This window comes from Ambystoma mexicanum, chromosome 4p (assembly GCF_040938575.1).
Source record: "Ambystoma mexicanum isolate Mex_15411 chromosome 4p, UKY_AmexF1_1, whole genome shotgun sequence".
Lineage (NCBI taxonomy): Eukaryota > Metazoa > Chordata > Amphibia > Caudata > Ambystomatidae > Ambystoma > Ambystoma mexicanum.
In genome coordinates, this window is record NC_090927.1 from 827,021,064 (window position 1) to 827,039,779 (window position 18,716).

Genomic DNA, 18,716 nt, shown 5'->3' on the forward strand with positions numbered 1-18,716 from the left:
CAAAAATGTTGTGTTATGACTCCTTTTGCACCTCCCCACATATGCGATCTCGCCATAAAATGGCATTTTCAGATGACCACACCTCATGGGCAAATAGCTTTGCCTCTAGGTAGTTCACCAGCTCAGAAAAATGTGCTTCATTTTGGGACGTAATGACACTGCGCGCAGCGCCACACTATCACCTCACAGAATGGGTTCACTTTTAAGTGCACCAAATGGCTGTGCTGGACACACTTGCCACGCCCAGTAACTGCTTTGAATGTTGTTCCCACAGGCCAATGCACCAAATTATGTTAGAGATTTTGTCAGAGGGCCATTCCATAATTGAGTGGTATTTTAGTACAGTGGTAAAATGTGGTTGTGGGGATGCCCTATATGATGTGACAACGCCCCCCTCTAATACCTGTATTCTACTTAAGGGTAACTCTAAATGCAAGATAGCGGGCTTTGTACATTCAGGAACCCAAGGTACTGTATTGCTCGCCCAGAGTGCACGGACAGTCATTAATCACCAATGCAATTGCAGAGCCAATACTTTAAACGCAGGTAGACGACGCAATGACTTACAACCATACGCACGCTTAGAAAATAATGAGCACTTATACGGCTATTTATTCAAAGCTTGGAAGCAACAAGTGTTAACACAGAAATAAATCACAGAAAAGACAGAGAATTCAAAAGAAAATACATCACCGTGGGTGTAACTGAATCCCTCATCTCGCCGGAAGCGGCTGGAAGACTCCGATAACAGCCAGGCAGAGAGCACAACAGATCACAGGTATGCCGGACGGAAGCGTCCCTCCGACTGAGGTCTTTGTACTTGTCCCGTCTAACCGTTGAGGAGTTCTGCATATATGCACTCCTCAAAAAGGGGTGGTAATTTCTCGAACCTTCTGGCAAATGCACTTGCGCATTGATGGGCAACCGTTGGTTGCCAGCTGGGTCAACCGACAGTAACCTCGAGGAGCAAAGCGCTTCCCTCCTCTAAGAACAAGCACCACGGAAAACAGTCCCATAACTTATAACAAGACATAACAAAGCCAGCTTCCCCAGCAGAATGTCCTTGACTGCATACCAGGTTTGGAAAGCATGTTTTCTTCAGCAAAGTAAATTCAGCTCTCAGCAAAATGAGTACAGCTTTTCACTGCGGCATGAAGTAAATATCCATTATGGCTCTAAGTGCTCCCAGAATACACTGCGCACCAGCGTCATGTTTTAGCTCAAGCATAACAGGTGCTAACTGTCTCTCCAGTCACTTATCTACAAGACTGGACTACTGTCTTGGACAGATTTGTTTAAAGGTACTTTTCATTATGAAAGATTCACCATCACACATGCATCATACGCTTATAAACGTACTTGCGAAAATTCTCAAACTTTACCTCCTGTTATACCACCCGTGGTAAATTGAGTTACCTCTTTTAACACTCTGGGGCTCTTCCCTTTGTTTTCACGCCCTCTTTGTCATTGAGTGCACTTAGACACAGAAAACGCAACTCCACTGATTCAGTTTTAAAATGCTTTTCTTTTATAAGCACAATTGTTTGAAACATGTTATGCGGTAGAAACGTTAATACAAAATATCACCTCTACATTAGATTACATGATCAGCCTGTGTTCATAAGAAAACATCCGCATTTCATAAATAACTCAGTTATTCGTACATACTCCTCACTTTGACAGATACTCACTTCCTGCGCTGTCATCATGGGAGACCCCTCTCTGAAGTGGAAGTGGATTATCAGCATACAGGGTGTCGTGAATTCCGCAGAGCTCCTCCACCAACGCAGGGCAGCTCAAGGCCCCAGCTTCATGGAAAGTCTTGCACTGCACGATTCTGCTCTCTGCCTGCCCTTCTGTCAGCTGCATTCCTGTTCTCCTCAGAGCCACATCTGCCCCCACCTCTTCTCTGACACCTGAATTTATCCGCTAGCCCTGTCACTCTAACTGAAACCTGCCAGGTTTTTTTGATGTATACACATCATCCGAGCCGGTTTCTCTGGAAGTATACTTTAGGAAACACTTCCTCTGTTACAACGGGGTTTTTCACCAGAGCACATATTTCCTCCACAGTTTGTGCAGCGAACTCACAGGCAGCCAACTGCCTGCACGCTACTGTAAAACAGCACATTACTTTTTGCCATTTCATCTGAAGCATTTTGCACTGCTTTGTTAAGCGTATATCATTAATTAATGGGAAAGCGTTTGTTGGGTTAATATATGCATACAGTGTAAACTGGACAGATGGCCTATTCACCATAAAAAAGATCATTTTAAAATGTGCCTAATGTGCATTTCCATTTGCTGTCTGTATTTTGCATTCAGTTTACTGCCTCCTCTGAATATAATGTCATGCCCCACTTACTGCCTTCATATATATCCCTGCACAACTCAATTATCTCTTCCTAAATAACACTTCCCTCCTGCCTCCCAGCCCGCCCACCATCCCAGATTGCCTGCATAGGTGCTTTAACCCACCTTGCCAGGGCAGCCCTCTGCCTGTGCAGCCCCTGCAGCCAAGGGCCGCTCCTACAGAGGCAGCTCGAAACTCTGTCAGCAGGGGAAGCCAGTAGCCAGCCATTTACCAGCAGCGACAAACAAGATAAGAGTGGCCAGGGTGGGGAGTAGAGCAATCACTCTTCTCTGGAAGCCCTGCCACACAACAAACCTACATACATTTGCTAGTACTATGATTCTTATCTTGTGTGTCTCTAGGAAAGTACTGTGATTATTAGCTTGTGCCTTCCAGGATAGTACTGTGATTATTAGCTTGTGCCTTCCAGGATAGTACTATGATTATTAGCTTGTGCCTTCTAGGATATTACTGTGATTATTAGCGTGTGCCTTCTAGGATAGTACTGTGATTATTAGACATAGGGATTAACTATGGACAGTACATATGCTAGTGACACTGTTCTATCTATGTATACTCACTAGATATGTTTCAAACGGAACAGTCAGGGATTCTGGTCAGGTCAGACTGCTGGGCACATCGGATTTGGCAGCGTCAAGGCTATCTGGACACTGCACGGCACAACTGGACTGGATCTGAACTGCAATGGCTCTGGTCACAGCTCGGCACAACTGGATTAGATCTTTTGGTTCTGATGATAATTCCTTTAGCAGGCAAGCAGTACTGCACTGCCCGGCTGTATATATTTTGATGCTCCCCTTTGGTGGTGGGATTCTGGTTCTGGAATTTAAGGTCTAGCTGAGAATGGTTCAGCTATATAATGAGCCTTTCTGCTTTACCAAGTTTCTGGAGTCTGGAGCAAGGAAGATGGATGGTTCTGCTCCAGGGTGCTCTGCCAGCAATCGGTTAGTGGGTGAATCTGTGTGTTTTTGGAGTGCTCAGCTGTCTTGATTTATGCTTATGATCAAGTGTGTGTGCTGGTTTATCCTAAATTCACCCCTTTGCCAGGGATTGGTCAGGGCCTCCTCTCTTCCTTGATAGGAGGAGAAGAACATGGTGTCACCATGATGATGTGGGTTTATGAGTCCTAGAGTACACCCCTAGCCTCTTGAACACAAATCTACTTTTGGTACAATACATATTTCCACATGTGCAAGCTCTATAACAACCATATATACAGATTACATATTTTGTGTAGCAGATACTCCTTAAATCCCTGTCGCTGTAAGATCTTGTGTCTGCTTTTACAGAATTTTGCCCTTTTTATCCAGAACACAATGTCCAATTTAGGAGCAAATTTTTACACGTGCGCATTGAACATGGGCATGATTGTATGAAGTTTCATGCTTCTATCAAAAATACATTTTGTGTAATATCACATTTTCTGCTGTTTCTTCCTAGAACATGTCACAGAGGTCTGGCGCCTTTTAAAATGTGCAGCCAATATTTACATTAACAATGCTGTTATTTTTGTGTTTTTTACAATTTTACACAGTAAGTTATCAGTCTTTTTAAAATGTGTCTTTGGTCCTTGTTAATCAACAAATGGTTGTTTGTCCCCGCCTCCTCATGTCTCCCTGCAGTTCAGAAGCAATCTCCTCCCAGTTCCTCCTGGGTCCAGGCCATTTTACGACCCTTCAAACTTGGCAGTTCCGGTAGCTGGAGGATGTCCATTGTCTCCTTCCCCTTGCAGCCCAAATTCTCCTCCCACCCTGTAATCATCACTTAGGTGTGATTTCGTGGTGGAGTGAAGCAGAAGGGAGAGGCCTGGCCTTTGTGGGGGAAGCTGTTATACTGGTTTGGTTACTTTTAGTCAGGTTTAAATTCAATGTCATTCTGTTGCATTTTTTTTTCTTTGCTTAAAACAAACTTGGTATTTCAAAACAAGCAGCTAGAACACTTATTCCAGATTCTAAATGCAGGCTTCTGACAGCAGTCATTCAGGCGGGCAAGGGTACTGCACCCAGATTTTGACAGATTCCACAGACTGGCAACTTTTGCTGTGGATGTTTTTATGACAAATTCAGCTTTCCAGGACATTGTAATTTCACAATGATTTCTTGAACTAAGTGAATTGTAGCACCCAGCAAGAATATTGGATGTTTGAGGGGGTTTTATACCGGCATTCTGCAACAAAGAAAAAGGATTTAAAAGCAAGATTTTGGATTTATTTCAGCAAAACACTGCTTTGCCCTCTGTGCTCCATTTTCACTAGTTATAAAGCCCAGTGACATGTTTCAGGAGTGAGATCTCTGTTCCACCACTGACAACATGCATGGTAGATTTGGCAGCCATCTTTTCGTGTTGCAAAGCGCGATTTTCAAAGGTTTGGGCGAGCACAAGGGTTTGCGGTCATTTTGATATTCTGGCAACATCAGAACACAGGGATGCCGCATGGCAGAGCAAAAGTGGGTCAAGACATCCCACAGATAGCACTGTGTTAATTAGATTGTGCCGTCTAGGATAGTACTATGATTATTTGCTTGTGCCTTCTAGGATAGTACTGTGACTATTAGCTTGTGCCTTCTAGGATAGTACTGTGAATATTAAACTTGTCCACACCCATGAAGATTACCACATACTAACCTGAATCACTTCTAGAAAGCACCACATCAGAATAGCACTGTGATTATTAACTTGTGCCTTTCTAGGATAGTACTGTGATTCTTAGCCTGTGTCTCTCTAGGAAAGTACCATGATTATTTGCTTGTGCCTTCTGAGATAGTACTGTGATTATTAGCTTGTGCTTTCTAGGATAGTACTATGATTACTAGTTTGTGCCTCTCTGGGGTAGTACTGTGATTATTGGCCTACGCAGCAGCCGTACAGATTTCTGGATATTAATTTGAATCACATCTAGAAAACACCACAATAAGAATAGTACTGGAATGACTACCCTGTGTCTCTCGAGGATAGCACAGTGATTAGCACCAGATTAGGGACAGCCATTGAAATACTCTAGCAATATAACCCTAATAGACATCCCCAACCGGACAGCCTCAAACTCGAGACAGCAAATGAATCACCCTAGCGATATAACCCGACTAGACCACCCCCAACAGACAGAGCCCAAGCTTGTATCGGACAACCCCCCACACCCAATCCAACACCACAAGCCAGCTGGACCAAAAGCACAAAGACGACTCTGCAACAACAAACCGAACAAAACCAACCAGAAAATCACATGACACTGTACGATCATAACAAAACGATCCAAAAATAAAGCACTGCACGAGGGCTACCGCCCCAGCAACCGTAACCTCAACCCCAAGGAAACACAAACCAAACACTTTAGCAAGAGCACAAATGCCAAATAACTCAAAATGCCCCGAAAATTAATTGGACCAAAGGAAAGAAAAAACCCAACTGAACACCACCGAAGACTCACAACTGCAGAACACACTCTCACAGACAGGACCGATAACAGAACCAGCGCCGAGAAAAGAGAGAAATCTCTATACCTAACACCATACCTCGCACACAACCACTTACCAGAACAAGCCGACCCAACGTACAAATCAAGACTGACCAACAACCAAACACAACCACGCAGAAGAACGGACAAACCTAGTGGTAACGAGAACATAATTGATGCCCTAACCCCTTACATCACCAAAACAAGAGGACCCTCCCCCAACAGCTAAATAATTAGAAGAAGAACCTGATGAAAACAAAAACTCAAGACTGAACTTAGAAGAGCTTTTCGATGACACAGACACAACTGTACCAACACCTCAACTAGAGATCGACTTGGAAGGAAACCTAAACACCAGCCTGAAGACAAAACCGACAATAAAGCACAAACCAAACTGTACCTTAAAACTCCACTGCAACTTAATAAACGCAAGATCCATGTCAAAACACTCAACAGAGAACTTCGACCTTCTCTGCAAAAATGGTATCGACATACTATTCATCACAGAAACAGGGCTGGATGACAACTGCAAAATCACACTCCAAAGCTGCCTCCCCTCCAACTTCAAATGCCTTCAGTAAAACAGAAAAAAAATTTACAAGGAAGAGGCCTTGGAATAGCCTTAAAAGATCACCTGAAAGTAAAAACAGCCAAACCTCTAAACATCGTGAACTGCAAATCCATGATCATACACCTATTGGCAAATCCAAAAACAAACATTAAATTCCTACTGGTTTACAGACCACCAACATACGATGCAACCTTTGTTGACAACTTCATAGAAGCAACCACCAACATAGCCATTCAACACGAGCATCTGATAATCCTGGGGGACTTCAACATTTGGTTCGAAGAAAAACAAACCAACACTCAAAACTCACTAATCTGGCAGCTAACAACCATGAAACTACAACAGCTGGTCAAAGGGTCAACACACTCGGCAGGACACACACTTGACGCAATCTTCACCAAGAAAAAACGTATCACCACTAAACCACTGATATAGATACTTTGGAGCGACCATCTCATCATTCCATTCGTGATCACACTACCAACCAAAGTCAGCATCCAGCCCCTCAAACTTCCAACCACCACAAAAAGAAACTGGCAAACCGTCAAAGCAAGCAACCTAATAGAACAACTGGAGATGACCAAACCTTCAACAGCAGAACTGGAGAAGGCAGACCTAGACGGGAAAGTAGTGCTACTCCACAAATGGATTGCTGATGCAATCGAAAACACATTTACCCCCTCAAGAAAAAGAGTGATGGCAAACTGGTTCACCCCACTACTAAGCACCATGAAAAAGAACAAGAAGAAGCTGGAATTAGAATGGAGGAAAGAATACGACCAAGATAAGAAAACCCAGTTCCAGAGTCAAATCCGATCATATAGGAAAAAAATTCTAAAAGGCATTATGATGACAGAATCACCAATGCCACCAACACACAAAAAGAAATGTTCAACATCACAAACGAAATGAGAAACCCGCCAGGTTGCAACAACACTCCAATACCCTCACAGAAACTATGCAACAACTTGGCAGACCATTTTAAAAACAAAATCTATGACATCCGACAAATCAAACAAAACAGACCCACCAACCCCAACACTCAACCAACCCGACCTGAAGAGGAGCCACAGCATAAACTCCAAAACTTCCCAGAAATATCAGTAGAGACATTCATCAAGGTGCTAAAACACAACAAGAAAGCAGGATCACCCATGGATCCTTGCACCCCTGACATCTACAAATCAATCATCGCACAAGAAACGCCATCAGAATATTACAGAAACGCCTTGAATCTGTCGCTATCAACAGGGACTGGAACACGATCCTTCAAATCAGCATACATTAAACCACTTCTACAAAACACAAGTAGCAATGTGGAAGACCTCTCCAACTACAGACCGATTTCAAACATTCCCTACCCGACAAAACTCCTAGCAACATATGTATACAAACTAACCCAAGAACACATATAAAAACACCAGTTGCTAGACCAAGCACAAATCGACTTCAGACCCGCAAGAGGAACAGAATCGGCACTACTATCCAACTGGGACGACCTAAAAACAAACACAGGCTCCAACACAACCTCTGCTCTGATTCTGCTCGACCTCTCGGCAGCTTTCGACACAGTAAGCCATGGCACACTAATCAAAAGATTAGAAGATATAGGTATAACGGACATGGCATTTCTCTAGATTAAATCATTCCTAGCAGACAGAACAGAAACCGTATGGATAAAACCCTTCAAATCTACCACACGAGTTAACAACTGTGGAGTACCACAAGGATCCTCACTATCACCATTATACTTCAACATCTACCAGACTCAGTTAATCAGGATTTTCAAAAAATACACTACGTGCTACAACTACGCAGACGACACTCAAATCATCCACAAAATCAAGATACACAAGCCGACCACTCAACCCTAGTAGAATGTCTAAAAGAAATCTAGGACTGGATGAACACCAACAACTTAAATATCAACCCAGGAAAGACAGAAATCATGATTATATCCAAAAGCCAAGAGACCAACACCTACATTTCCTGGCCGACTGAACGGGGAACTGCGCCCACACAATCTAATGTAGTAAAAAACCTGAGAGTCCTAATGGACAACGCTCTAAAATTAGAACCACAAGTAAACGCGATAATTAAGAAATGCGTCTTCCTGCTTCACTCAACAAGAAGAATCCTACCTTTCCTGTCCTTCACCCACAAAACACTGACAATGGTCGCCCTCATCATGCCAAGAATCGACTACGCAAACAACCTCTACCTCGGGTTGCCGGAACACCTCCTGAAGAAATTACAACACATACAAAATGCAGCAGCTAGGATCCTCCTCAAATTATCCAGAAGAGACCACATCATTCCAGCGCTAGAAATGCTACATTGGCTTCCAATCAAACATTGTATCACGTTCAAACCAACGTGCATAACACACAGGGCAATAAGCGGACAGGGAGTAGAATTCCTACAAAAGAAAATAACAATTTAAAAGCCAACGAGACTCCTCAGATCAAGCAATAAAATCTGCCTGCAACCAAAACCATACGCCAGGAAAAAACTACGGGGCTCCTCTTTCTCCCCCCCAGCAGCAAAAAACTGGAACAAACTCCTGAAAGAAATAAGATACACCAAAGGCCACCTAAAATTTTGAAAACTTCTAAAAACCTGGCTCTTCAACACATCAGAACCAAACTGATACAACTGAAACAATCGAACAGACTGACAGAATATATGATGGCACAGACAACACCTAGGACCGACTAAGGGGAACTCCTACAAGAACAAGAGAGACGATGGTAGGTGAAACAGAACGCGAGCGACAACCCTATGAGGACAGAACCATAGCAAACATGCCTAACACTACCAACAACCTTACCCACTCAGAAAGGGCGTAGGGTACGGGCGTAGTTCGCAAGTAAATAGATCCGAAAGGACTAGGCTGCAGCAACTACAAACTGGTATAAAAAGGGGTGGCCAAATACAAAGATGGAAACACAAATAGAAGCTGACTTAGAATAATGACAGAGAGATGAGACAGCCTTATTACGCTGAAACTTTATCACCAAAAGAAAGACAACCTTCTCTAAATCATGAAGGAGACACAATAGGAGTGTGCATTTCTCCTAACAACAATGCTACTAACCAACCCCAAAAACTACTAAAAACCTCAACACTCCTCACACACCCTTACCAAACACAACCACACCTCTTAAAACTGCATCAACCTGCATGCACTTCACCATACCGCAACAACACACCACCCAGACCCCCACACAACAGCACATGACGGACTCAGAACTGAATACTACACCAATATGCTTGGCGAACAGTGTTAACCAAACTGAAGCTGCCAACAGTACTTCACAGCTCTGTTGCTCTTCTCCAAACTGTGTCCTTAACACGCCTAACCTACCCCCTTCTGTTTCAGATCCGCCAGGGGCACACTTCGGTGGTGATTGTGCGCGGTACAAATATCCTTTTAACATTAACATAGAGTGATCCCATCCAGTACCGCATAGTGCACTCAGAAGAAATTTCACCAGCGTTTTTAATGAAGAGTCACGTGGGTGTAGGTGTGCTCATGTGGTGCACAGAGAAAGCTTTGCTTCTGGCTATTCAAAGACATGAACATAATGGTATGCTTGTTTTGTGTGTGTGCATAAACGGGGTGGCTGGCCCCTGTGTTGAATTTGGAATGTGCTGGGCTACCAACGGCACAAAGATAAGATATTGTCCCTGGACACTCCTGCTTTCCAAGGTGTAATGTTTGTGTTCCTCAGAGTAGGGGGTGTTGGGATGGGGGAAGTTTGGTTTTGCTGATCTGACATTTTGGGTTTCTACTCTTGATCCCAGATTGCTCTCTAGTGCACGTTTTGTTTGACAGTTCTCATCCTGCTGGCAGTCCAGGGTTGGGTGCTGGTGAGCTTCCCATGTTGTCTACTCTTCTTAATTATAAATGCCACATTTAATCCCGAACTGCTGTTCGCCCTTAGATGGTGTATTGCTTTTTTTGTGCTTTTTCCATAAAGTGCAGATGCTGCTACTTTCTTGCTGGGAGTGTCAGCTGGATTATGCGCTGTAGCCATTAAACCGATGTTTAACACTTCCATCACACCCAAGTTGTGGAATGTTGTTAAACATGACAGTATTGCACACAGGAACGGGCGACCGACATATCTGTTTGTACTGGCCTCGCACACATCCTAGGTTAAATACATGATGATCCCTAGCTCTTAATATTATTGTAAAAAAGATTATGCAACTGGCCTTCATGTGTGCATATAATTCACACTTTTTGTCAATTCGGTGCCCTTTGTGCTGCACTCCCTCATCGACCCACTCACTACCTCCACTCTCGTTACCTCACCAAACCCACCCCTGTTAGGAAAGATTTCATATGTGTATGTAATTTGCCCTCCATGTGTCAACCCCCAAACTTTTTGCTGCTGTTTGAACATACCTGACTGTTTTTGCCAGAGAAGCACAGCCTTCAGCTGCACTCCTCTGGGCTTTTGCTCACTCCTTATCTTACTATACAGTACACTTGGGTCTCTAGCCATTTCCCAAGGCCCTAGATACTCTCGCTGGACTTTTTATGAACTGTGCAGATGGGTCATGGACAGGACTGGTGGCAGCTATCGTTTCGCATTATTTTTAACCCTTTCCTGCCATGTTAACCGCGTTTGGCATGAATAGGTGGCCTAGCTCCAAAATGACCATGCCACAAGGTTCTTTGTCCTGTCCTTTGGCCACCTTGCCCCTTCAACTTCCCCAGGTCAAGTCGACCCGAGCCAGTCCTTATTTGATCATGCATTTTCCCAAAATCCCAAATGCTTTTGCAGGCTTCTGCATGCCTTGTGTGTGTGCCTCCAGGATGTGGGCTGGGATGTCTGGCCCCAATACACATCCTGGGTGCAGAGAGTCTGGAGTATCCTGAATGCCTGAGACCACCGTGGTCTGTGATTGGTCCACGTATGGAGTGAGTGTTTGTGAGCAGATCTTCCATTCGGTCCTCTCTGTTTTAGCGCAAAGGCATCTTTGGATAAGAGGAGGCTGGAAACACCACTACCATGTCTATCTCCTGAGTTCTCACTGAACAAAGGATAGGATCCAAGTATCCTGCAACTACGAAGCTGAGTCGAGGAACCGCTGGTGACCTGCTGGAAGGTTTGGCACCCTGCACCCGCTGTCGTCCCGTAGGACCCCTCTGCATCTGGTCGTCCAAGAAGGTCTGTGAAGACGCTTCGACCCATTGGAATAGTGGGACCAACTATTCTCGGATCCTTCACCAAAGCCTGCAAGTAAGCCTTCTCGGAAGTGTCCCTGGGCCAACCAGTGGGCTGACCAGCTTACGCAGGACCTTTGCTCTGTCTCCTTTGTCGTTTCGAGGAGGCCCTCATAACTTGGTATACTGCTAGCTCTGTGTCCACGGCACCTCACACCGAATTTCATACACTTGGCATTCCCAGGTCTGAAGTGAGATGAGTGCGCCCGGATTGCAGGAAATGTGGTTACCGTGTTGCCCTGCTGCGGCAACGTCCTTTGCAAGTCTGCTGCATTTGTGACCCTCATGCCATTGAGGCCGGCTGCAGTGAAACTGGGGCGATTCATCGACCCGGAGCAGAGAAATCATCTCTGTCCCGTTTGGGAATCCTTGCTGGAACTCAGGAACTAAACGGTGCCGGGAAGTCCCTTTTTGCCGCCATCGTACCTGCAACCGAATTGGACTAATCTGCCGAAGTTTGGGTCTCCTTGCCTCAGGGACCAGTGAGTAATCATTACCCCAACCGGTGGCCCCTAGCACGAGAGCTCAACTATACACACGAGTGGCCCCAGGGGGCCGCTCCCCTGTCCACTGCTATTGCGAAATAGCGACTCCATCCCGTACTCTTGAACTGCCTGTGCCTTCAAGTGGAGGTCCTTCTTGAATGGTGGGAACTTATTCTTCATTGCCTTATCCACCTTCCTGAGCTGTTAGAGACCCCTAAAGAGACCCTGTTTTGTTCATTGGAACAACTGCGTGCATTGGCACACATGTACTATTGAGCACAAGGCTCCACTCTTCTTAGGGCTTGGACTGCCTCTTAGTTAGGTGAATAACTGATGTGGAACTGGGTCTAAAGATTAACTGCACCGCCTGTTTTCGTCCCCTCTAGGCTGTCAACATATTTCGTGCAGTCCTCTCTTTTGACCCTCCTGGTCTTGTATATATATTGTATTGAGTGTGATGTATTGGTTTACTTAGTGTTACTGTGATCCTTTGCTATAGTCTGTGTTAAAAAGGCCTTGTAATAAATGTGCCTATATTTTTAATATAACACCTGTCTGGAGTAATTTGTATGTGTCCTTGCTCTGTGTGCTCATTGAGGTCCTTCAGTCACCCTCACCCCTCCTGAGACTTAGTCTTGACCGCCTGACATAGCTACCCTGATTGGTCTGGCTTGTCCAGAGGTTACCCTGTTCCAAGAAACTAGGTTGGCCTTCTGAACCTCTGCCCTTCCTGAACAGAGTTCAGAAATCCTTCTTAACAACCCCACCCAATTTCCTCCACTCTTTACCCCACCCAACTCTCTACAACCCACTCACCCACCTCACTGCCACTCTCTATCCCCTCATCCTTCCTCTCACACACTTGCTTTATTTCTTACCCTCCCAATCTTAAATCTTTCTCACTCATATTTCCTCTTCATCAATAGCACTCATAATCATTTCCTCACTTGCACTATTCTCATTCTCTTGTACACATGCATCCCTTATCCCATCCTCCTTTGAAACAGCACCGTCTACTTTCACCCTGGTGCCTATACATGCAAATAACATCAGTAAAGGCCAAAACTATTGGATTTGCCAATGCTTGTCGATGATGTAATTGGTTCAACTTTTTTATGTTATGTGATGTTATGTTATTTTGCATTTATATAGCGCCTTATATACCATTGGTAAGGTCTGAAGGCGCTGGTAGGTTGAACGCCCTTGGGAACCGAAGTTCAGATCAGTAGAGAGAGTAGAGGGAGTCAGAAGGTCTGTGTGAGCACCGGGTATGTGTGCAGCTTGTGCGGTATTCGTGTAATAGCTGCTTCTTAGCGGTAGGTGTGATGGTTGAGAGATCAGGAGTATTTATTCGTTCTGGCAGGATTTATCCAGACCGGATGTGTCTGCATTAGGCCTGAGGAGAACGCCTGGCTGGGGGGGGGAGTGGGGTGTAACCAGCAGTGTTTACTTAGAGTGATGTGGAGTGAGCGGCGGATGTTGGTATGAGAACAGTTATACCGAATGGTGTCATAGTATCTCTGTGTTCTAGTTGAGTGGTGATGTAAAGGAGAGAGTAAGCGTGGTGGTGTGATATGATGGGTTATTTGCTCTTTCAAACGTTCTCTGCATTCCAAACCATACTATATACATCACGCAATTCTATGCGCTCCAGTCCGTTCCATGCACTCCTATCCACTCCATGCACCCAGTCTGCTCCATACACTCCGGTCCACTCCACGCACTCATGCATTCCAGCCTGCCCCACGTGCTCCAGTCCGCCCTGCGTACTCCAGTCTGCCCTACGCATGCATTCTTGTCTGCTCCACGCATGTACTCTTGTCTGTCCCACGCATGCACTCCTGTCTGCCCCACGCATGCACTCCTGTTTGTCCCACGCATGCACTCCTGTTTGTCCCATGCTCTACGCATTCAGCACTTCTACGTACTCATCTATTCTACGCACTCATCAGTACTGGGTGCAATCTGTGCTCGTTCGTTCTATGTACTCGTCCGCTCTACGCAACACGTCTGTTCGCTCCAGGCACTCATCCGCTTTATGCCCTCACACGTACTATGCATTCACCCCCTCTACGCACTCACCCCCTCTACGCACTCACCCCCTCTACGCACTCACCCCCTCTACGCACTCACCCCCTCTACGCACTCACCCCCTCTACGCACTCACCCCGTCTACGCAGTCGTCTCCTCTACGCACTCGTCCGCTCTACACACTCATCCGCTCTATACACTCATCCGCTCTATACATTCGCCCGGTCAGTACATTCATCTGCTCTGGCGATCTACACACTCTCTGCACTTCCGTATTCATCCGCTACCCACACTCATGCGCTCTACTTGCTTCTCCTGCGGATACCTGCAGATACGACCTGGAGCTGTCACATGCTGTACATACTCATCCGCTCCACATATTCATCTGTTCTACACACTCATCCGGTTTATGCTCATCCGTTCTGCACATTCACTGCTGTGTTCTACTCGCTTCTCTGTATTTACACACTCATACGCGCTACTGGCTCGTCCGCTCTACACACCCAGCCGCTCTACACACTCATCCGCTCAACATGTTCATCCATTCTATATACTCATCCGATCTACTTATTCATTCGCTTTCCACACTCATTCGAACTATATAGTTATCTGTTCTTCCACTCATGCATTCTTCCACTCAGCACATTCATCTGTTCCATCTGCTTCATCCATTCTAACTATTTTATCCACACCATTCACTTCGTTCACTCCTCATGCATTCTGTCCATTTCAACAGTTTAACTCTTTACTGTTTCCGTATGATTTACTCTTATTAACCATTTCACTGCTTTGATCTACTTTATTCGTTTAATTCTGTTTGTCCTACTAGTTTATATTAGGGGTTATTAGCTGTCAATTTCTCGCATCAGGTAGTTTGTTGGATTGGTGTCATTGAGTTGCTGTTAGTCTGTTTGGGTTAGTTTGGTACTGGTTGGTTTTAGGGGAAGAGACAGGTTTTCAGCAGTTTGCGGAAAGATGTTAAATCCTCAGTTAGGCGGATGTGGGGTGGGAGTGAGTTCCATAGCGTGGGGGCCAGGGCTGAGAATGATGATCTGCCTAACCTGACTGAGTTTGTCTTCGGTATGACTAGGAGCCCGACTGAGCTTGATCTTAGGGTACGTGGGGGGTGATAGGGTTTTAACTTGTCTTGAAGATATTGAGGTCCGGTTTTATGCAGTGCTCGATGGGAGATGCATAAGGTTTTGAAAGTCACCCTTTGGTGACATTTTGTAATGTCATCATAACCCTATTTTGAAAACTTAATCCTACCTCTTGTTGGGTGGAACAAGATGGAGCTGCGCTCTGGCAATACTTCTCTCGCCAGAATGCTGTTCCGTGGAGGCCCACCACATTCCCCAGCACTGCATTGAAGTGACAGAACATGTGGGTAGATCGTGTGTGTGTGGCTAGTGTTCCAACTATGATGACTGTAAATCCACGTGATACCTGGTGCTGCACATCTCATCTGAAAGCTTATCCGTTATGGGCAGCAATAAAAAAAAGGTTCAGTGCTCCGCTTTTGACTTGTCTAATATATTGTGAAAGTTGGGAAAACAGTGATCAGGTCACCGTTACCCTACACCCTTTCGGGGGTAGATGAATAGCCACGTATGACAAGTCTTAGAACAGTTTAAATGTTAGCTCCACAGTTTAAACGTTAGTTCATATGGGCCCGAGACGGCACCAGCAAAAAATCCAAAACACTGTGCCACTAAGCTCCTCATAACCACTAGTCCTGCAGCTCGCGCTGCTCTCGTCTCCGGAAACGAATCACTGGCACTGTGACGTCGCTTGTCCTTTGCTTCCACTTCCGGTAGAGGCCGCGGAGCGCTCACTGGCGCCATATTGCCTACTTGGAGTAGAACAGACGAAGCGGTGTGGACTTTGGGCGGCTCAACGGGAGCGGTGAGTGTCTTCACCCCTCTACGAAAGTGCGCCGTATAGCGGGAGCTCAACGTGGGTGGCGGGATGAGTAGGCAGATGCCGGTCAAATCCTGTGCTCGTGATCCGCTCAAGAGAGAAGTGCGGAGTCCCGGTCATGGTACTGGTAACCGCCATCGCGAGCCCCCGTTACAGAACTCATAACTAGTGGGGGGAGGGGGTTAGCAGCGTCCCAGAAACGATCCACCTCTGGACAAATGTAAACACGGCGCCGCTGGGGGCAGCCCCTGGTTCACGAATCAAGTGCCCTGCCCACTTCCCGCGCCAGCACGCGCCTTGATAGAGTGCCTTTGATTGGGGCGGAGGAAACTATAGTACCTTGAATAGGGACGGCGAGTATTGGGTTGGAGAGCCAATAATTCTGTGCTTCCTTGCAGGGGGTACTTATGGTTGCGGTGATACTTGTAGAAAATTGTAGCGTGACCTGATTCCAATCGACGAGCAACACCTGACTTTCAATAGTGCTGTTGGAGGACCCTGTGCTGTCATAGCTGGGGGTACTCAGTACTGTGATCCACTTGGAATGTGGGCGGTGATTAGAATGTAGCGGTTACATTTCCGTCTAAATGTTGACAAACAATTGCTTTTATCCAAATCATTATTTTGCCATCCTGCACGTAAGGCAGGCTTATTATTATTGTTGCAAGCACTTCTGTGCATCATACTTTGCCAAGGTGTTCTCTTGGCGCAGCCAAGGTGGCGGAAGCCCATGTTGGAAAGTTGTTGGGAGAAGATGTTTGAGAGCTGTACCGAGGCAAGACGCAGCATTGTGTTCTTTGATTCTGTAACTCATTTAATGTTTTGTAATTTCCGGTGTTTTCGTGTCCTTGCCTAAGCGGATTTTGTGAGTCTCATACATACAGGGGCAGCCTGTACTTTTGGTATCACCCTCCTGGATACGTGTTAAGTCTTTATAGGCTTCACTTTCACAAAAGGAGGTTTGCAACATTTGATCCTGAGTTCAGGGGAGAATAGTACGTGGCTTCCACAGCTACCTCTTTGTTACAGAGGAGGCCTTTGACTGTATAGAGTTGTTCCTACCTGACAGAGACCATGGAGAAAATGTACGTTGAGGGAAAATTCCTGGGCTGCAGACTTTTTTCTTTTCATAACACCAGTGGCGTCATTCTTTACAAACTGTCTGGGCTTGCAACCTTTTGATCAGCAAAACGTGTGCATGAAAAGTGCCCTTTGTCATCGTTGTTCGTCCTGGCAATCAAGCCGTGTGGATTCGACAAGATACTGATATGCGATTTATGTAGATTTTGTAAAGCAGAAAATGTAAAGGAAACTTTGAAGCATTTAATTACACCTTGCCTTGTATTGATGCCAAAAAGACTATTTATTTCCATAGATATATGTGGATGTATTTTCGTTAAGTGATAATGAGTCAATGTGGCAACTGTTTATCTGGGAGAACTGCGATTGCCATTGTAGTAACAAACTTCCTAGACAAATTCCCCCCCCCCCCCCCCCCCCCCCATGTGTAGGATTTTTTTTAAGATTGCACTTTTAGCTCTTTTGTTTAGGGAGTAATGGGGACATCACAGTGTTGACTAGATTTAATTGTTTTGTATTGAAATGGAAGGCTGTCATTTTTTTAAAGAAGTTTTTATCTTAATTCTTTTTACTAGTATGTTCTTAAAGTTTTATGCTGTGATTTTGTTAATGTTTTAATGAACACTCATTATTTTTTCTATGTAATAATGGATTAAAATGTCAACGGTTATTTATATCCAAATGACACAATACAAAAAAATTATTTATGGCAAAGCGGAGCAGAAACTTTGTATGTGTACAATCCTACTTTTCATCCGTCCTCTGATTGAATAAAGCAGGAACTTTGGTGTGCTCAGCAGTATACTAAAAGTGAGTCTTTTAGTTACACAATGCATGTAACTAAGGCTGATAGCAGAGTCAGTAAAATGCGACCACAAGATCTATGTCTTAGCCATGAGGGTTACTGTTGGACTTTTCCTCTGTTACTGGCTGGTTGGTTTCCATAGGAATGCCTAGAATTAGAATCTTGTAGTCTGCATGCGTTGGTTCTGTTTGGGATTCCTTGGCTTTTGAAGGTTTAGCTTGAATTGGCGGCATAAGATAACCAACCATCCTTTAGGGATTGTAATGTGCTGTGTGGTTTATTTATTTTTTTCTTTGCTTTTTTTTGTTGTTGCAGTGGCTGTGTATGTCTGTGTAGCGAGTTTCTCTTTTGGGCTTGGTTCTCTTAGATATAAAAAGTTTGTTGTGGCCCCAACACCACAAGATTCATTTTAACATTTTAAAAGTTAAGAAAGCAAAAAAAAAACAGTTTTCGGCCTACTCCCATTCATTTCCCCATAGAGCAAAAGTCCAGATTTCTGTGCAGCGCACAGCAAAGCCACTGGCTGGAATTGGACCAGGTTATGAAATGACTTGGGCACGAAGCATTGACTCGATTTCCATGACAGGTCTGGTGTTATTCTGTCCAGTAGTTGGTCAAATATTTGATGGAGAAAGGGGTGCCCCTTCTCCCATAATTATAGCTATATCCCCCATGGTGCTTTGCAGCAGAGGGGCTTTTCAGAAAAGAAAAATTCATGTTTTATTTTCTTTTTCTCAATGTGAGGGATAACCAGGGT

At 44.9% G+C, this 18,716-nt stretch overlaps 1 protein-coding gene across 4 annotated transcripts in view; it reads left to right on the forward strand.

Annotated features, from left to right (window-relative positions):
- PNISR (PNN interacting serine and arginine rich protein) overlaps positions 1-18,716 on the forward strand; it is a 508,713-nt gene that overhangs the window by 231,362 nt on the left and 258,635 nt on the right. For 2 of the 4 annotated variants that reach the window (XM_069606401.1, XM_069606403.1), the window contains exon 1: positions 15,906-16,059. The exons of the other annotated variants lie outside the window; for them this stretch is intronic. The gene's annotated coding sequence lies outside the window, so the exon portion shown is untranslated. Of the gene's footprint in view, positions 1-15,905; positions 16,060-18,716 lie in introns of those variants that run through there. 4 annotated transcript variants of the gene reach the window in all.